A 21,678-nucleotide genomic window follows, 5' to 3' on the forward strand; every position below is an offset into this window, starting at 1 on the left:
TGGGAGAGTGTAAGAGCTGGTTGTAGAAGATTGCAGAGCCTTGGATCTTTGGGCCTTCCATTATAGTTGCAAAGTATACTACTTTGCATTTAGAAATATGTTGGTCACAGAGCTACCTGCTCAGGGATATAGGTGCAGTATGCCTGGAGTTTGCTTGTAAAAGAACATATATTACCTGGTTAATGGAAAACCACCCATTCCAGGGAAGACTGCTTTTTTAAACTGAAGATGAAAGCAAAGTGCTGACTAGAAAACAAAGAGGCATTGCAGTAATAAAGGGAGGCAGGAAATGGGAAGCAACCAAATATGCTGTTTTTGATGATTGCTTCCATCTCAAATTGGTTGAGAAAGAGATGCAAGAAAAGCTCTGTCTAAAGTCAGGGTACAAATTTGGAAAGATGCCTGCCTACCTTCCATTCTCTACCGGGAATAAGTTCATCAATGAAGACAACTTTAGACCCTTTCAGCTCACGTGTAGATAGGCCTACAGGGATTTACATAGGAAACTTTACAAAAACTCCACCGAAACAAGCGCAAGCAAACAAACAAACAAAAAAACTGTCCCCTATTGCTTTTCTGACTCATGTGCCATCTGATAAGTTGCTGTCCCAGGAAACTGAGAGCTCTTCTCTTTGTCTTGACCCTTATACATTAATTATTCTGTGCTTAAAATGGTGTGCCACATCCGTGCTAGCAGAAGAAATGGATTACCAGCACTCCCATGGGTATCTGCAAAGCTCGTGTTAGCAAACCCCAGTTTGTTTGTTTTTTCTTGTTAATTTGTCATGTGTCTAATCCACAGAGCCTCTGTGGGACACACCAAGAGGGGCAAAGGAAAAAGAATTTTCCTTTCTGTACCATACTGATCCAATCTATAAACCTTGGTCTAGCACTTTGTCAGCTATTGTGTGGGTTTAACAATATTTACTGAGCACAGAATGCTAAACCTGGTGCTGTGGGAGCAGAACCCAGATCCCTGCTGTTCTGCTAACAAAATAGCTGAAAGCGAAAGCTCACACAAGCAAATAACTCCCCCACCGCCAACACACACACACACACACACACACACACACACACACACACACCCCAAAGGAATCTGCTTGAAGATTTGACAGTGCTGCTAACTGCTAGTACCTCGTGCCATCCAACTCCACTTAAGGCCACAGCTTAGCGTCAAATGGCCTCATTCAGCCTGCAGCTGCAGGATTCCTGAGGCTATGCCAGGATCCCCAGGAATGCAAACAGGGCTCAGTCTGGGCCTCTGATACCCTGTATGCTTTGAGAAAGAACAAGTAGGCATTTGTTAGGGGAAGGCCCACAATGACACCACAGGAGAGGGAAATAAATGCAAGAAGGGAGGCCAGCCAAGGTCAAAAGGCTGGTGGTGTCTCTGCCACACCAGCTTGTGTGACCTCACTTGCTCTCTGGCTATGGAGGCAGCCTGGCAGCAGAAGCAGAGTCCTGAGCATGGGATGGCCTGGTGGCTGTTGAACCTGTAAACCATAGGTGAGGATTGTCACTCATCTCCAGGTAGAGGCAACAGAGCCATTGCAAGGCAAGAAGAGGGTAAAGCCATCTGGAGAGAACTATTCCTCTTCAGTTATACCCCCAAAGGGAGGTCATGAAAAAAGAACAGGGCATTGGTGCTCCCTGGAACAGAAAAGTGTCAAAGCCTTTGTAACTGTTCATTAATCCTGTCCTTCAGAAATTCTAATAGCAATATTTTGCTCTTGACCTTTGAGTATGCTGCATGCCATTGAAGATGACACCATGGCTGCTTGAGATGTCTACAGTCCCTTACCAACCCTCCACTGTGCTCCAGATATAAACAGAGTGATCTCCTCTGTCCATGTAGAGAATTAGTCAATTGTCGACGACAGTTTGGGTCACTCAATTCTTGGTGGGCAGCAGGCCTCTATATTACAGTGTAGACCATATTTGGCCTCTTCAAAGAAGGTAGTAGAAATTCTCGCACATGAGGAACTGAAATATCTCAGCCATGACCACACATACCCCTTGCAGTTAGAATTAGCTTCGAATGAGAACCGCTGGTATAGAGGAAAGGCAGGTTCCATAAAAAAATCCTTGAGCAGGTTCCATAGAAAACCTTGAATCCATGATGATTGACAGTTCATTACTTGCAATGATTGCTGACAGGAAAGCAATCCCCGATGACCATTAAGTCAGATTTTCACCTTCAACATGAAGTGGAATATCCAACAGTTTTAAACTAGAAGCCCCATACACAGTCTGGCCAGCTGTCAGATCCAAGACAATTTTCTTAAATTGTCTTAGACATTTTCTTTTAGATTTATTTATTTATTTATTTATTGTGTGTGTGTGTGTGTGTTGCCTTCATGAATGTATGTGTACTCCATGCACACATTGCCAGAAGTCAGAAGAGGGTTTCAGATGGCCTGTAACTGGAGTCATGGATGATTGTGACTCTTTATAGGGTAATGGAGACCAAACCCAGGTTCTCCACAATGCAACAAGTTTAAACAGGATTTCTCAGTTAATATGACCAGACAGGTAGTAAAATGTAATAAATGATCCTTGATTTAATCGTGGATTTTTATTTAATTTAATTTTTTTTTAAGGGAAGTCTATGAAAGATATTTGAGGAACAACTTGGATGGGAACTGTCTGTCTGACAAGATGATTGTCTCAGTGTGGCAAAGGAAATCTGTTCAGGGATGCTTAGAAAAACCAGGTCCAAGATGGTGGACCTGGGGAACAGCCTGAGCTGTGTTTACTTCATGTAGCAATGGTAGGGGGCAACAAAAAAGAAAGTGCTGATATATCTTCTAACATGATGAACCTCAACAAGATCGTGAAAAGAAAAATAGGCCAAGAGAGCAAAGGTAATCAATATCTAACAATGAGTACCGCTAGTGTGTTTTCGGAAATGTTTCTGTGGGTCTGAGATGTTTTACAATAAGAAGTAGAGGTGAAAAAGCTAAGCTAATAGTAATAGTAGTACTAGTAATAAAATGTTTGTGTATCATGCCCTCCATAAGAAGAATGGGAAATCAATACCACTGTCTATTCTCTCTAGTTTGCTGTGTAAAAAGGCCTGATTCCTCTACAGTTCCTATTATAAAATGTAATTAACTATTCATTTCTTGCTTTTGATAGAGGAAGCCTTTTAGTCAGTATCCAATGAGGCAATGAGACAGCAACTTTCTAAGCTACTTGATTATCTTATCTTACATTAGATGACACATGCAATGCCCCCACTTACCTAAAATTTTAATATTATTCTATTTCTAGAAACATGGAACTGGCAGTGCATTATGATTTGCCAATTTGTTCATGAAGACTAGCCCATGAAAACTGGGTTTCGAAGGTGACAAACAGGAAAAGGCTTTTGCTGTAAATGTCACAGGTGAGACAAGGGCCAGTGCATGGCCTGTGTCTGGTTACCATCCCTGTGTGTGTGTGTGTGTGTGTGTGTGTGTGTGTGTGTGTGTGTGTGCGCGCGCGCGCGTGTATAAGCATATGGGTTTTACCATCTGCCAGGATGGCATGAGAAGGAAAAGATGTGAATTCCTGGGATAAAGGTACAAAAGGAAAAGGCTATGTCAGCTGACAACAGGAAAGGCATTTGGAGGATCAAGCTCAGAGTCTCAGCTCAGATAGAAAATGCAATGCACCTGGCAGGTTCAAGGGAAAAATAAAAATAATCAGGAAACAAGATGAAGTTTCAATGAATTAGCAGCAGAGCTGATGAGGTTGCAGAAAAGTTCAGGCACACTAGACTAATAACCTCTGGAAAATACTCTAAGAACAACACTGTCTTTAACCCCAGCATTTGGGGTGTCTCTATAAATTGGGGGCCAATTGCTTCACATAGTGAGTTTCAGCTATTCAGCTACATGGTGAGAATTTGTCTAGAAAGAATGGGGGAGGGAGTGGAAGAGGAAAGGGGAAGAAAGAAATGTAGGAAGGAAGAAAAGAAAGAAAGGAAGGAAGGAAGAAAAGAAGGAAGGAAGGAAGGAAGAAAGTGAGCAAGCAAGCATAACCCTGCATGGCTGCCTAATGCTGAGGAGATACTGCTTTGTTGCTAAGCTGTTCTGGTTTTAACAGCATCAGTGAGAAGAGGCATCTCCATGTCACACACAGGACAGTGCAAACCCTTGTCCCTCTGAAGAACACTTCAATGGGGATGCACTTAGAAAACCTACAGGGCAGTTGGTTCTGTGCCCAGATTAGCAGAGACACACTCCCCCCACACCCAGCGATGCTTAGGCATCCCCTGTTCCTGCCACAGTATCGCTCTGGGGGCTACTGATGATATATTGAATTTACAAAGTACTGGACATTTATCAAATATTTGCTTAGCACGTCTACATACTGCAGTATTCTCAACAGTAGGAATTCACCCACTCTGCTTGCAAATGCGAGGATTGAAACCCAAAGGCAAAGGTCACAAAGGGAGATTCAAATTCTGTCTCTGGTTCCCCTTCCTGTTATGTTGCAAGGTAAGGAAGGCTGGCTCAGGAGGCACTACCTCAGGGGTCCTCACAGCGTGATGACTTAGATAGGCTTAACAGATTGGATTGCTGAGTCTTACTGAGCAAAATCCACCCAGCCTTAAAGGATAAGTGAAAAGCCAGAGGCAGTGGATGACTACAGCAAAACCGTGTCTTCTTTGCAGAAAAGGACAGTTGCACAAATGCACTCATAACAGTTGTGACAGCATGTGCAAGATCCACACAAGATCATGCCAAGAAAAAAAAATCCCAGCATGGAGGTGGGATGTGGCATTAACTGCCACTATTAGCTGTGGCACTATTGACAGCTGATGACTGCTGGAGAAGGAATCAGCTTTCTTCAGGCATTCTGACCATGAGAGGCTACCCATGTTCTAGTAGATGGTCCTTAAACCATGCTCAAACAGGCAGTACTAAGTGGACTTGGTTGGTTAAAAACAAGTAAACAAACAAATCACATGAAATTGGAAGAGAAGAGTGATGGTGGAGGATTGGAGGGGAGGGGGTAGGCTGAACCAAACCATATTCATACACATTTATGGATTTCCCAAACAATAAAAAGGGGGAAATATTTCCTATGGAAACATGTCTTCCTTTCAGCCTTAAGAAGCAGATCAGACCCAGGTGGGGAGTCCAGTGGAGATTTTGTGCATATGAAGTAAAGGGACAAATGGAAAGGATCTATGAGCCACCCTAGGAAAGAGACTATATCCATGAAGTCACACCAAACATCAGGTGTTGGCTTCATCTTTTACCTAAGAGTACTGAGCCTAGCATTTTACTATTCTCGGGAGAACTGACTTCCCTGGAAACATCTATTTCAGCAAGTTCAGGGTTTCTTGGGCACATAGGTAGCTAACTTTATGATTCCCTTACTTCTGCTTGTTTGAATATGCAGTGTAGAGGAAATTGGACCTCACTAGTAATCGGAAGTGGGTTCAAGCCATTACCCTGTCAGAACTGTGCCAAGTGCCAAGTGACAGTCAGCCTCCTCTGGGTTTGGTTCAGTTACCTGGAAACTTAGGGAGATGTCTTAAAACATGGCATTTTGACTTCTGCTAGCCCCAGTGTCATTCTGTTAGCCTCGGTGGGATAAAACTCAGAAAACTACACTAAAACTCAGAAAACTACACTTCCAGCCTTCCAAAATTCTACCTTTAAAGTCATCAACTGATGCACACGCCCTAGTTTGTCCACCAGGTTCACCTGAACCCATGCAGAGAGGACTTCACTATCTTATAGTCATTATTCTGTTAGGGAAGTGTTGACTCTTTGTATCTATATTTTAAAGAAGCTTTCCTATGAAAATTAGCATTCCAGTGACACTTCATAGCTATGAGGTTCACTAGCCTTCAGCAGAGGCAGGGAAGAATTCTAGAAACTCCCCATGGAATTTATAAAGCCTGTATCACGAACTAAAAATAGGTACTCTCTCGATGAATTGACTTGTAGTTCTTTTTCCTGCATCTACTTTGTGCATGAGTTTGCTGATGACTCCCATTAATATCATAGTGGAATGGAGATGCCTCCTGTTGCGGAGAACCAAAGGGAGAGAGCTAGCATTTCTACCTGAGTCTGGGGAGGCTGTGGTTATGTGTTGGGCACAAGAAGGTCACCTGTCTTGTTTCTTTTCTGATAATTTCACATTTGAGTACTGAATTTATATTAATTCTTCCTCACTTCAATGTCTCCTATGTCCTCCCTTACCTTTTATGTTTTTGTTATACACACACACAGAGAGAGAGAGAGAGAGAGAGAGAGAGAGAGAGAGAGAGAGAGAGAGAGAGAGAGAGGAAGGGGGAGGGAGGGAGAACCTACTGAGTCCATTTACTGTTGCCCCTATGTGTATGTTTTCAGGCTTTACCATGTGATCAAGGGACTCAACCTTAGAAGAAACCCACTCCCCCTCTCTCAGCAATCATTAACTGCCCATTACTGCTCATCTTCAGTGAGGACTTGGGGGATTTCCCCAGTGTATGTTGGCATGTGAATTGATGTTGTCAGTGCGCAGGCCTTCCTTGTTCAAGCAATCATATTGTTTACAGTTCATGTGTGTAGCTCCCCTGTCATAGACAGAAGACACCATCTCCCAGCAGCATATGCCCTGATCCTTTGGCTCTTACAAACCCCTTCCTCTCTCTTCATGCTATTCCTGAAGCCCTTAGGTGTAGAGACTGTATTGTATATGAACCATGGATTGGCACCCCACAGGCATTGCTCTCTGCATTTTTGACCAGTTGTGACTTACTGTGATGGTGTCCTGCTGCTGCAAAAAGAACATTTGTTGGTTAGTGTTGAGAAATACAGTTATCTGTGGTTATGAAGATAAATATTTAGAATGTGGTTAGAAATTATACTAATTTAGGAATATAACAGCAGTAGGCTCTCTACTCTGCTCCATGATCTTACCAGCTAACTGTCAGTTGGCTAGGTTTACAGGACCAGGCATGGACTCCTTCTATTGAATGAGCCTTAAGCCCAATTAGATGATTGGTGAACCATAAAATGTAAGTGCCACCACTCTACCCTTGGAGATATCTGGATTGGACTTGCCATTGTTGTGGTTCATATGCCTTACAGTTGGGTAAGATGATTGGCTGCATTTATCTCTTGTCAGTTTGCATAGCAAACTCCCCTCAGAGGGGAGGCCTTCAGGTCAATTCCTCCAAGTCTTAGGTCTGAAATACATGGTGGGTCTTACCTCCAAGTTTTGGGATACAACCAAGAACAATAGCAATTGCCTATGTTATCTAGGCAGTATCTTGGCACTCCCCTGACCAACAACCAAAATGCTTCCCATGCCCGGCACCTGGGGTTTTTTATTAGATAGTCTGAAGTCCTTGGGGAATATCATTATCACTCAAGTATAGTAACTTCATTTTAATGATTTACATATGTATACACAGATCCTTATATATGTTTTTGTATGTATTTTTAAGTAAAACATGGAATAATATATGACCATAATAACCATCCTTAGTGTTCTTTGTTCCTCCATCCCTGTCCCTCAGAATTGCCCTTCCTCATCCAACCTCAGTTAAGGTGCCCCCCCCCAAAAAAAACCAATTTCTTAACTGAGATACCATCCATTTTTATCTTTCAATGGTCACTTGAAGACAGACAGTGAAGAGTGGAAAACATCAGGGCATTGTGACCCACTAGTGAGTCAGGCTGACCCTAAGCATTATGGTTCTGCCTAAGACAGAGTCTATTTGAAGCAAATGCCCAACTTACTGACAGGTTCTTATTTTTTATCAGCTCTAATTTGTTTTACTGCCTAGGGTGGAGATACAGCGATATGGATAAAAATAAATAGTCTTGTGAATTTTATGTGTGAGAGTGTACAGGGCTTTAATAATATGATTATATCTGGAACATAAATATTTATGAATACTAATAAAACTGTCTAGGACTCCGAGCTTATATTTCCCCATAGATCCTCATTATATTTATAATAACCTACAGTTAGATGTATGGTGAGATCAAGCAAAGAGATGGAGAAAATAAATGGTTGCCCTGTATTCTGTTAAGCTGTAACCCAGCCCTGAAAATACAATTCTGGATTTCTATTTATTTATTTTATCAGTCATGGTTAGAGGGGGGCTCTGGGTGGCACTTACTACTACCCATGGAGTGATAAGTTCCTAGGAGCCTTGAAGCAACTCTGTTTTCTCGTATACTGAATTATGAAAACGTTTTGAACTCTACATGAAGGAAGCCAGTTAGAGCCGCTGGTTTGGATTTTGCCACACAGCTAATGTCTATATGCACAAACTTATTGTTCTAGGTAGGTCAAATGAAATCAAGGTGGGGGAACAGTGCCTGGGAGAGTCATGATTTCACAAGTATGAATTTGTCTGGCTTCAACTTTGTGGGCACTCCAAGATACACAGAGATCACAGAGCTAAGTTGGATTTTTAAAGTAAAGGACTGCTTGACTTTAGCCTGTGACTCTCTATAATCTAAAACCTGCCTTGGTTTTATAGTCAGAAAAATCCATACTGGAGTGTTATTTGTTCCCTCTGCTATGCAGAAACACTCTGGAAGCTAATTTGCAGTGTCATTTACTAAGCGGCCATGTTATTGAAGAGCTGAGATTTTCAGAGAAAGCTAAACACTTAATTGATATGGAGCCAATGATGAGGGAGGGGTTGGTAGGACAATGAGGGATAACACAGAACTCATTGCTCCACTCCATGACTGTCCCAGTGAGTCATGTTACAAATCCTGCACTGAAAACCAGTATCTGACTGTGGTCAGTGTGAAGAAGAATAAAATGGATTAGGCCTGAGAGGTTAAGAGGGACAAAGCAAATCTCTCTCCAGAGAGGTACGGGCAACTGAAAGGAGGAGGCTAGAAGAGCCCTGGCATATGGCATTTATAGCATCTTGAAAGAATGTCTGCTTGAAAGAATCAGCTGACATCTTTGGCATGGAGCAATTGCCTTGCTTCTGCCATGGGCATGTGGCAGCCTCCGGTGGTGGGCAGACCCTCAGAACTTAACAAGCATGATTGCCAAAGCATCTTTGGACTTCTGGACATGGTGTAGTACTCTGCTTCATCTTTGCACATCCAACTCAATACTTGTTGCTAACCTGAGCAATGGGCAGCAATGGCTAGATTAAGGATCTCAGAAACATAATATTCTTTGCATCTAAGCTAATCCAAACTCAGGTCTATTTTTAGCATTTTGTGCTCCTGTTTTGTTGAGGTGCAGCACACAACACCCACAGGTATCGTGGGTATACTCAGTACTTTGAACTGAAGGACCATGTAGATCCTCCAAAGCTGTAACCTGTCCCTCTTTCTCCCATGTAGTCCTTGGTGGAGTTTCTTTCTGTTACTGTGATAAAGTTCTGACCAAGAGCAGCTTAGGAGGTATGCTTTCAGATTGCAATCCATAACTGGGAGGAGTCAGAGCAGGAACTCAAGGCAGGAACCGGAAGGCAGGACTGCTTGCTATTCTGGGCAGCCTTCCCTTTGACTGGGGACCTCATGCTCAGCTGACGGAGTACAGCAGGAACTACAGGGGATGTTGCTTGCTGCCAGCTTACTCGGTACCTTGCTCTCAGGCTCATGGTTGGTTAGCTTTATTACCTGGCCTAGGCCCACCTGCCCGGGGAAATGGCACAGTCACCACCCATCAATGGGAACTTGCTTCGTCAATTAAAACAGTCAAGACAGTCTGTCACAGCAATGTTCACAGATCAGCCTGATAAGAACAATTACTCAATCGAGACACTTTTTTCTCTCTCTCTGCTCTTTTTTTCAGGCTGTGTCAAGTTGACAGTTAACGATGACAGAAACTAGACTGATTCACAGAACTCAGAAAGCCCAGTCATTCCTTCTTCCCCAGGCAAGAATGAAGGGATGTTGCATGCACAACTTGTTAGACTCCTCCCCTGTCTCTATTATTTCCCCCCACCCCCTACCCCCCACCCCCCACCCCCACCCCCCGCCCCCTGCCCGACAAGCCCATCATTCCCACGTGGTTGTTCTTCATGGAAGCTAAGCAAGGACATCATTTTCACCAAGTAATTGGGTTTTCATGTCTAAAACCCACAGTGCTTTGAGTAAATTTATTTTGTTTCTCTCTTATTAATTTCTTCTCTTACAGGAGTTGGCTGTGAATTTCTTGGTAGATAAGAGAAGGGATCTCCCTTTCTGTACACTAATAACTTCCTAGTTAAACTAGCCGGTTTTCATTGTTACTATTAGGTTAGCTGAACCATTTTTCTCCTCTCCCAATTAATTTCAGATTTTCTAAGAACATCCTCATATAGTCCCAAGCATCCAATACTTCATGAGTTAACTTATCCTGCTACTCTGGCAACCAGGATGCAGGCTTATGTTCTTCAGTAGGTTTTTCTCCACTTGGAACCCTCTTTTTGCCCTTCAGGATGACTTCCTCGGGTTCCAGAGCCATCTTCATTTACCTATATATATTTTTTTTCATCTCAGTGTTAAGCCCAGTACCTGGAATACTACAGAAAATCAACAAATAGCCACAGAATAAATGAATGAGTGAGGGGAGAAACACATGATTTATTTTGATGGATACACTACCTCTCAAAGCACGGTCCAGAGGGAATGGGCCAATTCGGTGTGGAATCCCCACCTAGGTTAATGAAAACAAGCAATCTTAGCCTAGGTGTTGTGGCCCATTGTTTAAATGTAACATTTTCTAGTTATTTATCTGTGTCTACCTTGCAAAGCTCATTAACTGCTAGGACTACCGGTGTCCCCACGCAGTCAGTATCCATTTCAGCCTCTAATGCATGTCTGCCATCTACTGGTTACATGGATATTACTGTGAAATCTTCATTTCCTCTGCATTTTTATTTTCTCTGGAATTTTCTGAGTTGTTGAAACTAGGAGTGGCTGGGATTCCAAATAGGCCCAATCCTTTCATTTTCCAACCATTTCCCATGGAGTGTAAATGACTGTAAATGTTTATATCACTAACTGACAGAGCAGACTCTGGTTTGGTTCTTAGTCACAAATCTGGACACCAACAGAAAAACATCTGGAGAATAGTGCTGACGTCAACATTTCCAAGGGGAATGGGAGACAAAGCCTTGCCCCAGGTTGCATGCCAGGAGCCTCTTAGTCCACCATAAAGCTCCCCAGATCCCAGAGAGCAGATCTGTTTTTTGTTCTAGGATTTCCTGGATCAGAAAACAGCTGTAAAGGATCCTTCAGAAAGACAAGATTTGGAATTCACACCAAATATTTCGGCAAAGATGTGCAGGACATGTTCTGTGTGTCAAGAGATCACACGCCATCAGCAAACATAACAGGCATTTGTGCTCCAAAAATGCTACAACCTCACATGGAAAAACTGACAGACCGTATTTGAAAGTGTTAGGGGCCAGCACACTAATCAGAATAGCCAGGCCTTGGGAAAGCATTCCAGGAAGGCTTCAAAGATCGAACCTGGCAGAGTCAACTGTGAGAACATTAAGTTTTCCAATAGGCACATGCTTTATTTCTCAGTTGCCTCTTGGGGCTGGTTTTAGTCAGTGTGGGTTATATTGGGTGGATTGCATGGAAAATGACAGTTAACATTCCTGGGATCATTGCAGAATCAAATCAAATCAAACAGCTCAATATCTACTGGAAAGAGTCTTGGCCTGCAATTCATAAAACCAAGTGTTTCAAAAATAGAGGAAAGAGATGGAGCTGCCCACTGAAACCTCCAGCAACATGTCTGGGAAACAAGGGCTCTGAATGCCATTGAAGAACTACTGAGAACATGCAGGACAGTCATCTGGAACTGGAACTTTGAAAAGAAGCAACTGTCCCCAATGCCTATCCCTGAGGTAATTGTTGTCCTAGGAGACCTGAAAAGGAAAAATGCTATAGAGCCCTAAAGCATTAGAACAAATGCAAGTTCTTTCTTGTGGGAAAAAAAAACATAACAAAAAGCAAGCAGATGCAGGAGATGAGACTACTCATTCAATTAATCCCCAGTCATGATGATCATTGCCCTCATCTCTGTCCCCATAGAGCTCATTGTTTGAGCCTAAATCCCCATGGGCTTTTACACCTTAACACAGTGCCTGTAATCATGAATGACAGCAGTGTCCAGATGGTGGAACTCTAGAAGACTGTTGATCTACCAGACAGACAGACAGACAGACTTGTACTCTGAACTTCAGTGTCTGCTTTGGAGGAGAACTCAGAGATCTTGATGAATAATTCATGATCCGAGAGAGGTCTTTAAGACTTGGCCATCACTGCTCTTCCTCTCTCCCTATTAGAGAAGAGCTCAGAGTTCTTGGATGAATTAGTCATCCCCCCCCACCCCCATTGCCTACAATAGATCAAAGACAGTGCTAAGTGCAGGAGCACATTTTGCTGCAAGAAGTACATAAGCACTTGCCCCCCCTTCTGATACCCATCCTTAGGTTCAGGGGGTACCTGGCTCCCCCAGGAGTTTTCTCACCTTTCCACATTTGCTAGCATATTCATTTTCCATTTCCAGTCACGCCCACTGTAAGGTACATTGACTCCAGGATTCATGCTTATCATTTCCTGGCTCACACTTATCTCATAGCCATCAGCATCAACCAGATCAAAGTAGCCACAGAGACTTGACATGAGACACCAGAGTCGACAGAGTTATTGACTGGTCTTCTCTGTTCCTCATCCTACAAGTGAGGTATACATGGAGGTGAAGTGATCATGCTGGAAACAGCAGGAAACTACACACAGATCTTTGTCTATACCCCAAATCGCTCTGCTTAAATCCCAACTTAATTTAGTCTTGATTCAAATGATGTTTTAAAAATATTCCCCACCTGGTATTCATTCACAGTGATTATAACAGCTTAAAAAAAAACAAACCATATAAACCCAGATCCTACATACACAGCAAGGCTGAACAATGAGGGCTCTGACCTTCAGTGTGCACACACCTGCCACGTGTGAGCTGGGAGACTCATGTGTGTAAAGTACTGACCTTATACCACCCAACTTCTTCATCTACAAATACAGACGATAAGTAATAGAACCTGTCTTATCAGATTTGCTAACTCAGGGCTGTCAATAAGAGTAGTGTGGGGCACAGAGACCATAGTACTTTTCTGGAAAAAAAAAAGTAATATAACACTGAGCTAAAAAGAAAATACCCATGAGACTGACATGCAAAAATTATTTTGCATACTTACCTGGCAGGGGAGATACCATGATCACAAAAATTATTTTGCTTTTTACATGTTTAACAAAGGAGTAATTGGAAATACTGAGATGAAATTAAATTTGAAACTCTATCCATCAAATCTTGGATTTGGGGCTAAGTAGCTAGCAATGTTGCATAAGTCATTCATGCCATGCGAAGGCATCAATTTCCGTACTTGTGAAATTATGGAGACTGGATATTTATTTTCAAACTGTGAGTTATATTTCGTTAAGAAGCACTTATTTTAGTGGGAAAGATTGCTTGGGAGGTTGGCTGAAACACGGGAATAGCTTTGGAAGAAGACAGAGAAGTCCTGAGCCTTCTCAATGATTCATTCAATAAAACACAGAATAAGGTGACTAAAGAAGTGGGACCTATTTTACACACACACACACACACACACACACACACACACACACAGAGTCTGATAAGTCCATTTTTGTTGTTCATGTATCTTCAGGACAGACAACTTTGTGTTAGATAACCAATAAGGGGGCTCAGCCCTGGGGAAGCTGATTCTCCTTCTCCCAGAAGTCATTAGTTGCCTGTAGTTATCTCTCTAAGTGGTAGGATCCCACAAAGATGTCCCCTGTTTGATTTAGTATGTCTACTGATATTGTCATAGTCCCAGTGTTATTGATACAGCCATTCCTAAGAGAGGCTGTCTCACAGCAGACTTCTGGTGTTCTGGCTCTTACAATCCCTCTGCCTCCTATTCCTCAATGTCCCCTGAGCCATAAGTGGGTGCAGGAGCTATGATTTAGATGTATCTATTATGGCTGCATGCCCCCCGCAATCTGTCCTATTGTGGTTTTCTGTGACAGTGTCTGTCTCCTGTAGAGGTGCTTCTTTGATGACGGGTTGGTAGCTAAGCTTAACTGTGAGTAAAAAGGAAAAGATTTAGAACATGTTTTGGAATTATGGTGCATTTTCTTGTGTGCCCTGAACTTAAAATCAAGTGTGAAGAAAAGGAAGGTGATAGCTGGCAGAAACAAGGTTTGGTGGTCGTTCTCGGAAGTCCATCCCTTTATGTTAACACATGTCTTCAGGTAAATATCAAAGATGAAGGCTGCTTTTTAACTACCATGGAAAAGGTTTAAATCACCTATGGGCTAAAGCAGCACCAAAGGTGCTGAATGCAGCCAGGCCTCTCAAGCAGTCAGTGTCTTGACCAGGAGCTGTGGAGGCAGAGACTACCTGCAAAGTGCTGGCCTAGGAATCAAAGCATCTAGAGAACCCAGAACTCTGCTCCCAAGCATTGCAGGGTGTGTATCCTTCGCCTCATCAGAGCCATGATAGGGAAGACAATGATTCAGAGCACCTGCCTGCCAATAGGACTTACCAGACTTCAAACAACAGAGGTTATCTTGAATTATTCAGGTAGGCCCAAGGTAAAAACATTTATCATGAGAAGTAGAGAATCTTTCCTGGCTTTGGTCAAAGGAAGAAATGTACAGTAGAAGTGGATTACCGAGATGGCAAGATGTTGGCTTTGACGACAGGTGAGGGGTTCTGCTAGTTGAGGAATGTGAGTGGCCCCCAGAGGCTAGAGAACACAAGGAAACAAATTCTCTCTACTGGCCGATGTGATACAATTAATATTCCAGAGATCTGTGGTCAGAAAAAAAAAATTTTAAGGACATATTGGGCTAAGCAAAGCAAAATCAAGCAGATTTTTTCATTGTTGTTGTTATAAGGTTTTATGTGTTTTTTTATTCCTTCCTTCCTTCTTTCTTTCTTTCTTTCTTTCTTTCTTTCTTTCTTTCTTTCTTTCTTTCTTCTTGTCCTAATATTCAAAGGTAAGAATTTACCTTGTAAAATGCTGATAGTCAGGCTGGAGAACATTTCTTTGAACATCCCCACAAATCACATCAGACCTGAAATATAATAGTTTTTGGGTGACTATTTGACTGGTCAGTATGAACTGGAATTTTCACAAGCACTGACTGAAATCCTTTACCACCAAGTTCCTTTGTCAGGAAGAGCAAATGGGCTTTCTGAACACAGCTTTTCTCAGGTCAGCAAAACGTTTGCAGGTGGTGGACCAGCTTCTTCAACCCAGAGCTTGGTGCCAACCAGCCAAAAAGAGGCCCATGCTTTCTCATAGCAGATTTACCTCATGCTTCTGACATTTCTGACTGGCTTGATTTCCTCTTGAAGAGAAAGAAAATTTTAAGCAGAAGTAATTTGAGGAGACACTAGTTAGAAACCCAACCACTGCTCAAAGGACCCAGCTTTGATACTAGATGAGAGGAACCCACAAAGAACCCTACACAGGAACACCAGAGAGAAGTCTGGCAGAGGTTAGCTGACCATGGGGAAGCATCCAAGGTTTTTGGCTGGCCTTGCCTTAATTTTGGGACTTCAAAACTATTTGCTTGACCCTAGTCCATGTTGAATATTGAACCTATCCAAATTTTTGCTAAAAATAAGAGGTTCAATGAGATTGGTGAAATGACAAGCTATTGCCTTCTCTCTCTAGTTTGTCTCCTGTGTGTGTGTGTGTGTGTGTGTGTGTGTGTGTGTGTGTGTGTTATGCATTAATGTATCTGCAGAGACCAGAAGAGGGTGTTGGATGCCCTAGAAATGGAGTTACAGGTAATTGTGAGCCACCCAGTGTGGGTGCTGGGACCCAAACTCAGATCTTCTGGAAGAGCAATCAGTGAGTGCCTTTAACTGCCAAACCATCTCTCCAGCCATTCATCTCCTTTTGACACAACCCAAGAGATGTGGATTACCAGTATTTTCTTTCCACAGCACTTTCTCCAGTGTTCTGAGTGGGTTTGTTCATAGGAGCCAGAATTTTCCAAATGATCAACTGAAATCCTTCACCAAGTGTTTCAAACCCATTCTGGCTCAAAATTGTCTGTGCTCTATGTTCTTGCAGGTAGGGTGTTCAGTGTTAGTTGTCAGCTTCACAGGATCGAGTCCCCTAGAGGAGGGACCTCTGGGTGTGCTGGCAGGGAATTAGCTTGATTACATTGATTCATGAATGTAGGTGGGGCTATTTCGGGTGGCAGTGGTGGGGAGCTGGGTTGGTGAGGAGGTGGGGAGCCCCATGTTGTATAAAATGGAGAAAGTGAGTTGACCAGTTGCTGTTGGCATGCAGAGGCAATATGACAGTTGCTTCAAGCTCCTGCCATTGAGACTTGCTCATCACGATGTAATATATCCTGAACTGGAAATCTGAATAAATGCTTTCTCCCTTAAATGCCTTTTGCCAGAGTGTTTCATCCCAGCAACAGCAAAGGAACCTCAGACAGGCTGCCACCACAAATAAGATGGCCCTGTGATTTTGTTTCACCTGTTTGAAAGTTTGTATCCACATTATAATAGCATAATTATAGGTTACTACTTTCTGTCTTCTTATGGTGGCTAGCCTGGCCTCTCTAGCAATGTGATTGCAAGGCAGCACCTTCTGGGCAGACTGTCTGTCTATTGTCATCCCAACAACTCATGCAATAACATTTCAGTTTTAGCCCTGGCCCGAGAAGATTGAACCTTAGTTGTTGGGGAAAGTGAACATGAAAAACAAACAAGAACAAACAAAACAACAACAACAAAACAGAAAACAAACAAACAAAAAAAAATAAAACCAGGAGTCAAAATATGTAGACACATGGCAGAACTAGTTATGACAGGAGTGAGACAGGCAGGGCTGGGCAGCAGAGTCCGGGTGCTGGGACAGCAGGACGCCAAGCGAGGAAGGCGGTGTTCTCACCTGCTTCTGCTCCATCCATCCTCATCCCTTGCCCTTCCTCCTGCTGCCCCCTTTACTCTTCCTCTAGTTAGGGGCATGCAAATACTGCTCACCTTGCCTCAGACGGGCAAAGAGTACAAAGCCAATGATCAATGCAGGACATCAGTGGGCACTCAGGAAGCGGTAAGAAGAGGTGATTGTTGCTGACCTGCTTTGTGTGCCTGCAGCTGCTGGGTCAGGCTACCTACCCTGACCTTAGTTAGCATGCAAGCACAAGAGGAGCTTTTGATGGTATTTTCCCATTGCTGACTGCCCAGTTCTAGCTTTCGTTCTCTGCCTCAAAGGTTCTCCTACCTACTGCCTGAGGCAATTGAAATGTACATGCCCTACAAAGGCACTCAGTTTCTGCCAGAACAAATCTACTACATGCAGCCATGATGAATCTAGATGTCATCAAATGGACACAATTATCCACCAACTTTGGCAAGTATCCCATTTGCTTGAAAATAATTTTTTTTGTTTATTTTAGTGATGGGTGAGTCTACATTAGGCAGGTACTCTAATGTCCTTTGTATGTTTCTCAAATTCTCTATATTTGTGTTCATTTTTAAACTTTGCTCTCTTTATTACTCAGAAGTTGTGGTAGAAGTCAAGTGATACTTTGTTTTTTTTGTGTGTGTGCATTAGTGTGTTTTTTTATAGATGTTTACCTTATTATGAAATACCTCTTTATTTGTGCTAGAATTACTGCCTACAAGATCACTTTTATTTTAGAACAGTTAGGTTAGCTATCTTTGGATTATAGTTGCATTAAGGCATCTTTTTCCATGAAATTTTTCTGGCTGTCTGGGTTTTGTAATATTTATACTCTGTAAGGAACACATCACAGGCTTCTGATTTTTTTATGTATACATAGTAATAATTTATCATTTTAATTGGGCTATTGAATTCATGTTTGCTTAGTGTCATTGCTGAAACATTTTGGATTAGATACAACCTCTGATGATCACCTGCATAACTATTCTGAATCTGTCTCCTTCTAATTATCCGTATCTTCTTTTTGAGAGGAAATCTTATATACTCCAGGCTGACCTCAGAATCGCTGCATTACCTGGGATGACCATGTCTACCTCCCATGCTGGGATGACAGGCATCACACAAATCCATTTAATGCAGTGATGGGGACTCAAGCACAGACTCAAGCACTCAGTGAATGTTAGGCAAGCACCGTTCTTGCCACTGAGTCACATCCTCAATGCCAGTCAAATATATTAAGTTATTTTATGCTTTTTCCCTTAATAGGGATGTGATTTTATTTTGGATATGTTGACAAGCACCTGCTCTTTTGCTGCCTCTCAAACAATATAGTACACAGTGCTGCTTCCCCTCTACACTCTCATGTGTCATCACTTCCACCATGTTTTTAAACAATACAAGGTCTTATAATTTTCTTCTTGATAAGCAATACTTACTGGGATTCCCACTGGCAATGGTTTTCTTTTTTCTGCATTATTTTGTTTCCATCTGAGATCATTTACTGGAGGTACCCTTTTCTTCACAAAATATTATTTAGGCTTCTTTTTGGCAGAGAGCTTTGGCAAATTAGTTCTCCTCTTTGTCTAATCCTACCATTATGTTGCTTCATGGGGAAATTTCCACTACATATAGAAGTGTAACTCTTTAGATGTTTCTTGAGAGGTGTGTGTGTGTGTGTGTGTGTGTGTGTGTGTGTGTGTGTGCGCGCGCGTGCTTTCATGTGTACATGTACATGTGTGTAAAAATGTGTGGAGGCCAGAGATAAGTGTCATATGTCCTTTTCAATTGCTCTCCATCCTACTCATTTTTAGATCAAGTCTCTGACTGAACCTGGAACTCACCAATTTAGCTGGACTGGATGGTTAATGGACTTGAATGAACCATCTGACTCTGTCATCACAGCACTTGGGCTATAGAAGAGACACATATCCCACTCAGCTTTTTTCATGAGTGCTGGCTTTCATTTAAACTCAGGTCCTCCTGCTTGAATGTCAAGTATTCTACCTACTGAGCTATCTCCTTCCTGTATTCCTGTAGTCAACTCCTTTAGTGCTTTAGAGATGTTAACCATCCTTTTGAATCCCAGAATTTGGCATTTCTGTTGAAAAGTCAACTGTCCATTTTGTTTTGAAGGAGAGTATCTTTTATATGGAAATTTTAAATGCTTTTCCCCTTTGTGTGTGTGTGTGTGTGTGTGTGTGTGTGTGTGTGTGTGTGTGTGTGTGTGTTTTAATCAGTTTGAGTACCCTGTATCTTGATGTGGTTTTTGCACTGGTTAGTCTTTATAGCACTTCCAGACTCTCATGTTCCAGTAAATATGTTATCATAATAAGGTTGATTCTGAGGAAACTCTCAGACTTATAGTCAAGGGGACAGAAGCATGAGTGGCCCAAGTACTTCTGTGGCTCTTGCTTCTGCAGTAACCGCTGTCTAGTGGGACTGAACCTTCATTTGAATGAAACTGACAGACACATAGTTGGGTCAGAGAGTTGGAGAATCAGAATCCTGTATTCATTCATTTATTCCCAATTTACATTCATTGTAAAATTCTATCCTCCCCTCTACTGAATATTTGCTTCTCCATTGCCCAATCAACTCTGTAATCAGAAGATGTCAAACCTGACAAAAGGTTGACACCATCTTTTCTTTCTCCAAAGCATTTTATGCTAAACCACAGTCACTTCATTTAACATTTTATGTTAAACCACAGTTAAACCATGTGTTTCTCATGGGTTCTCTCCCATGTGATATCACTCAATCATGGCTAGGAGGAAGATTACAGAAAATAGAGCCCACCACACAGCTAAGCCTGTTACTGTGCAGCAGCACAGTGTGCCAGATTTGGAGTTATAGGCCAATCCTATCCCAGCATTCCTTCTCTACTCCCTGAAGAAAACACTGGAACTTGGACTCTCATCCCCTAACCTCACATGTGGAGTGACTTTGGAAAGAATTGGTCATCCCCATTATAACCAGAAAGCCTTTCCCAGACAAACATTGCCTCGACCTGTGCTCTTCTTACCCAACAGCTGACTCTTGGGAAGAAGTAAGTGCTTTTATTTCATTGTGGAAATGCAGAATTTTCCACAAACATATTAAACCTTCAGTGGTCCACCAAGATTATTAGGGTATTATAAATAAGCAATGCCCAGTTACCAACGACCAGCTCAAGAACAGTGCATAAAAGATGCTTTATGTAAAAATTCAGTTTATATGTGTGAAAAGTTTTCCTTGTAATGAAAAAGAGGCAATATTTGAAACATTATATAAAATCTATCACCAGAAATGTCACACACACACACACACACACACACACACACACACACACACACACACACCGGGGGGGGGGAGGAGAGAGAGAAAAAAAAGAGAAAGAGAGAGAGACAGGTCTGGACACACATGCATCAAAATGTTAATAATCCTGTTTTCTTTTTTAAGCTGTCTATCTTAACATGTGCTCCCTTCTTATCATGGGTTAATTTTTCTTAGCTTTTGAAACTGCCACACAGAATGCAAATACCAAGAATCTGTTGGCTTCAATAGTACATAAATTTGCTCATTAAATTGCTCCCTATCAGAGTAATAGCTAGCAGTCCATTCTCTTTATAATGAGCTATTTCATTTTTCTCTAGGATGGGCATAATCTTAAATTCATCTTAATCAATTTCCCAAAATTAAGCAGCAGCAAGGCCTACTTCCCTTTGGCTTGTTACAAATGTTATCAGCAAGTCTCTAATGAGCAATACAGTTTAACACATGCCAAAGAACGGGATGTCTGGGAAATAACAATTGAGTGGCTTGCCCAGGCTCCCATACCTACAAGAGGGTCCAAACCAGCCAACAGGCTCATGCATGACCAAGAGTCCTTGCCCTGCTACAAAGGTACACGACAGCTTTACAAAACATTTTCATTTTTATTCTGTTATCCTCTTGTATTTAGCAAAAGCTAACCAGCAAATGAAATAAAAGGAAATATACTTGGTGGACCCAGTGATCAATGTATCCCTTCTCCCATAAAAGCAAAGGCTGAAGACTGATGAAAAAGCAAAAGGCAACAGCAACAAAGAGCTGACACCTGTCACTCTTCCCCCTTTTCTCTCAGCAGATTGCTGCACGAATGTGAGAAAGTGCCTGTGTGTCGTTGTTTACTTCATACCAAACAGCTCGGAATATTTTCCTATTCAGCTAGGACTGTAAGTGTCAAACAAAACAAGAACTATAAAACCACCCTGATCTTTCCCCTTTGATCCTAGATAAAACTGAGTGGCTCTGATAATGTGGGACAGAAGGAAGAAGGGGATGGAGACATCTGCATTTGTAGCCATTTGTTTCTTTTCAGTGCTTCAGGGGAGAGACCTCCATGGCCGCCCAGGGGTCCCTCACATGGCCTCACTGCAGAATGCAATTACATCAGGCACTTCATGACTCACAGAGCCTGGTGTTTACAAAATGAACTGCATTTGTGGCCAGAATATTAATGACTGTTATCGCACTTATCCCATGATAATTCTCCAGTGAGTCATTTCATAAAAGTTGTCATTTAAAGACAGGCAATGAAAAGAAGCCCCGTTTCAAAGCTAGATAATTTTTCCTCTTACATTTTTAGTAAGCTCCATTTTCTGTCAGAATGCCTACTTTGAAGTTCAATGTCCTCACTAATTATCATCTACAAGGCTCTGCAAAACACATTAAGTCCCCAGACATGGTCTTCTTGCCTAACTTTTTAAAGGATAGTCTATGCCTGAAAGAGGATAAAGGAAGGA

The sequence above is a fragment of the Phodopus roborovskii genome, unplaced genomic scaffold (genome assembly GCF_943737965.1).
Source record: "Phodopus roborovskii unplaced genomic scaffold, PHOROB, whole genome shotgun sequence".
Taxonomy (NCBI): domain Eukaryota; kingdom Metazoa; phylum Chordata; class Mammalia; order Rodentia; family Cricetidae; genus Phodopus; species Phodopus roborovskii.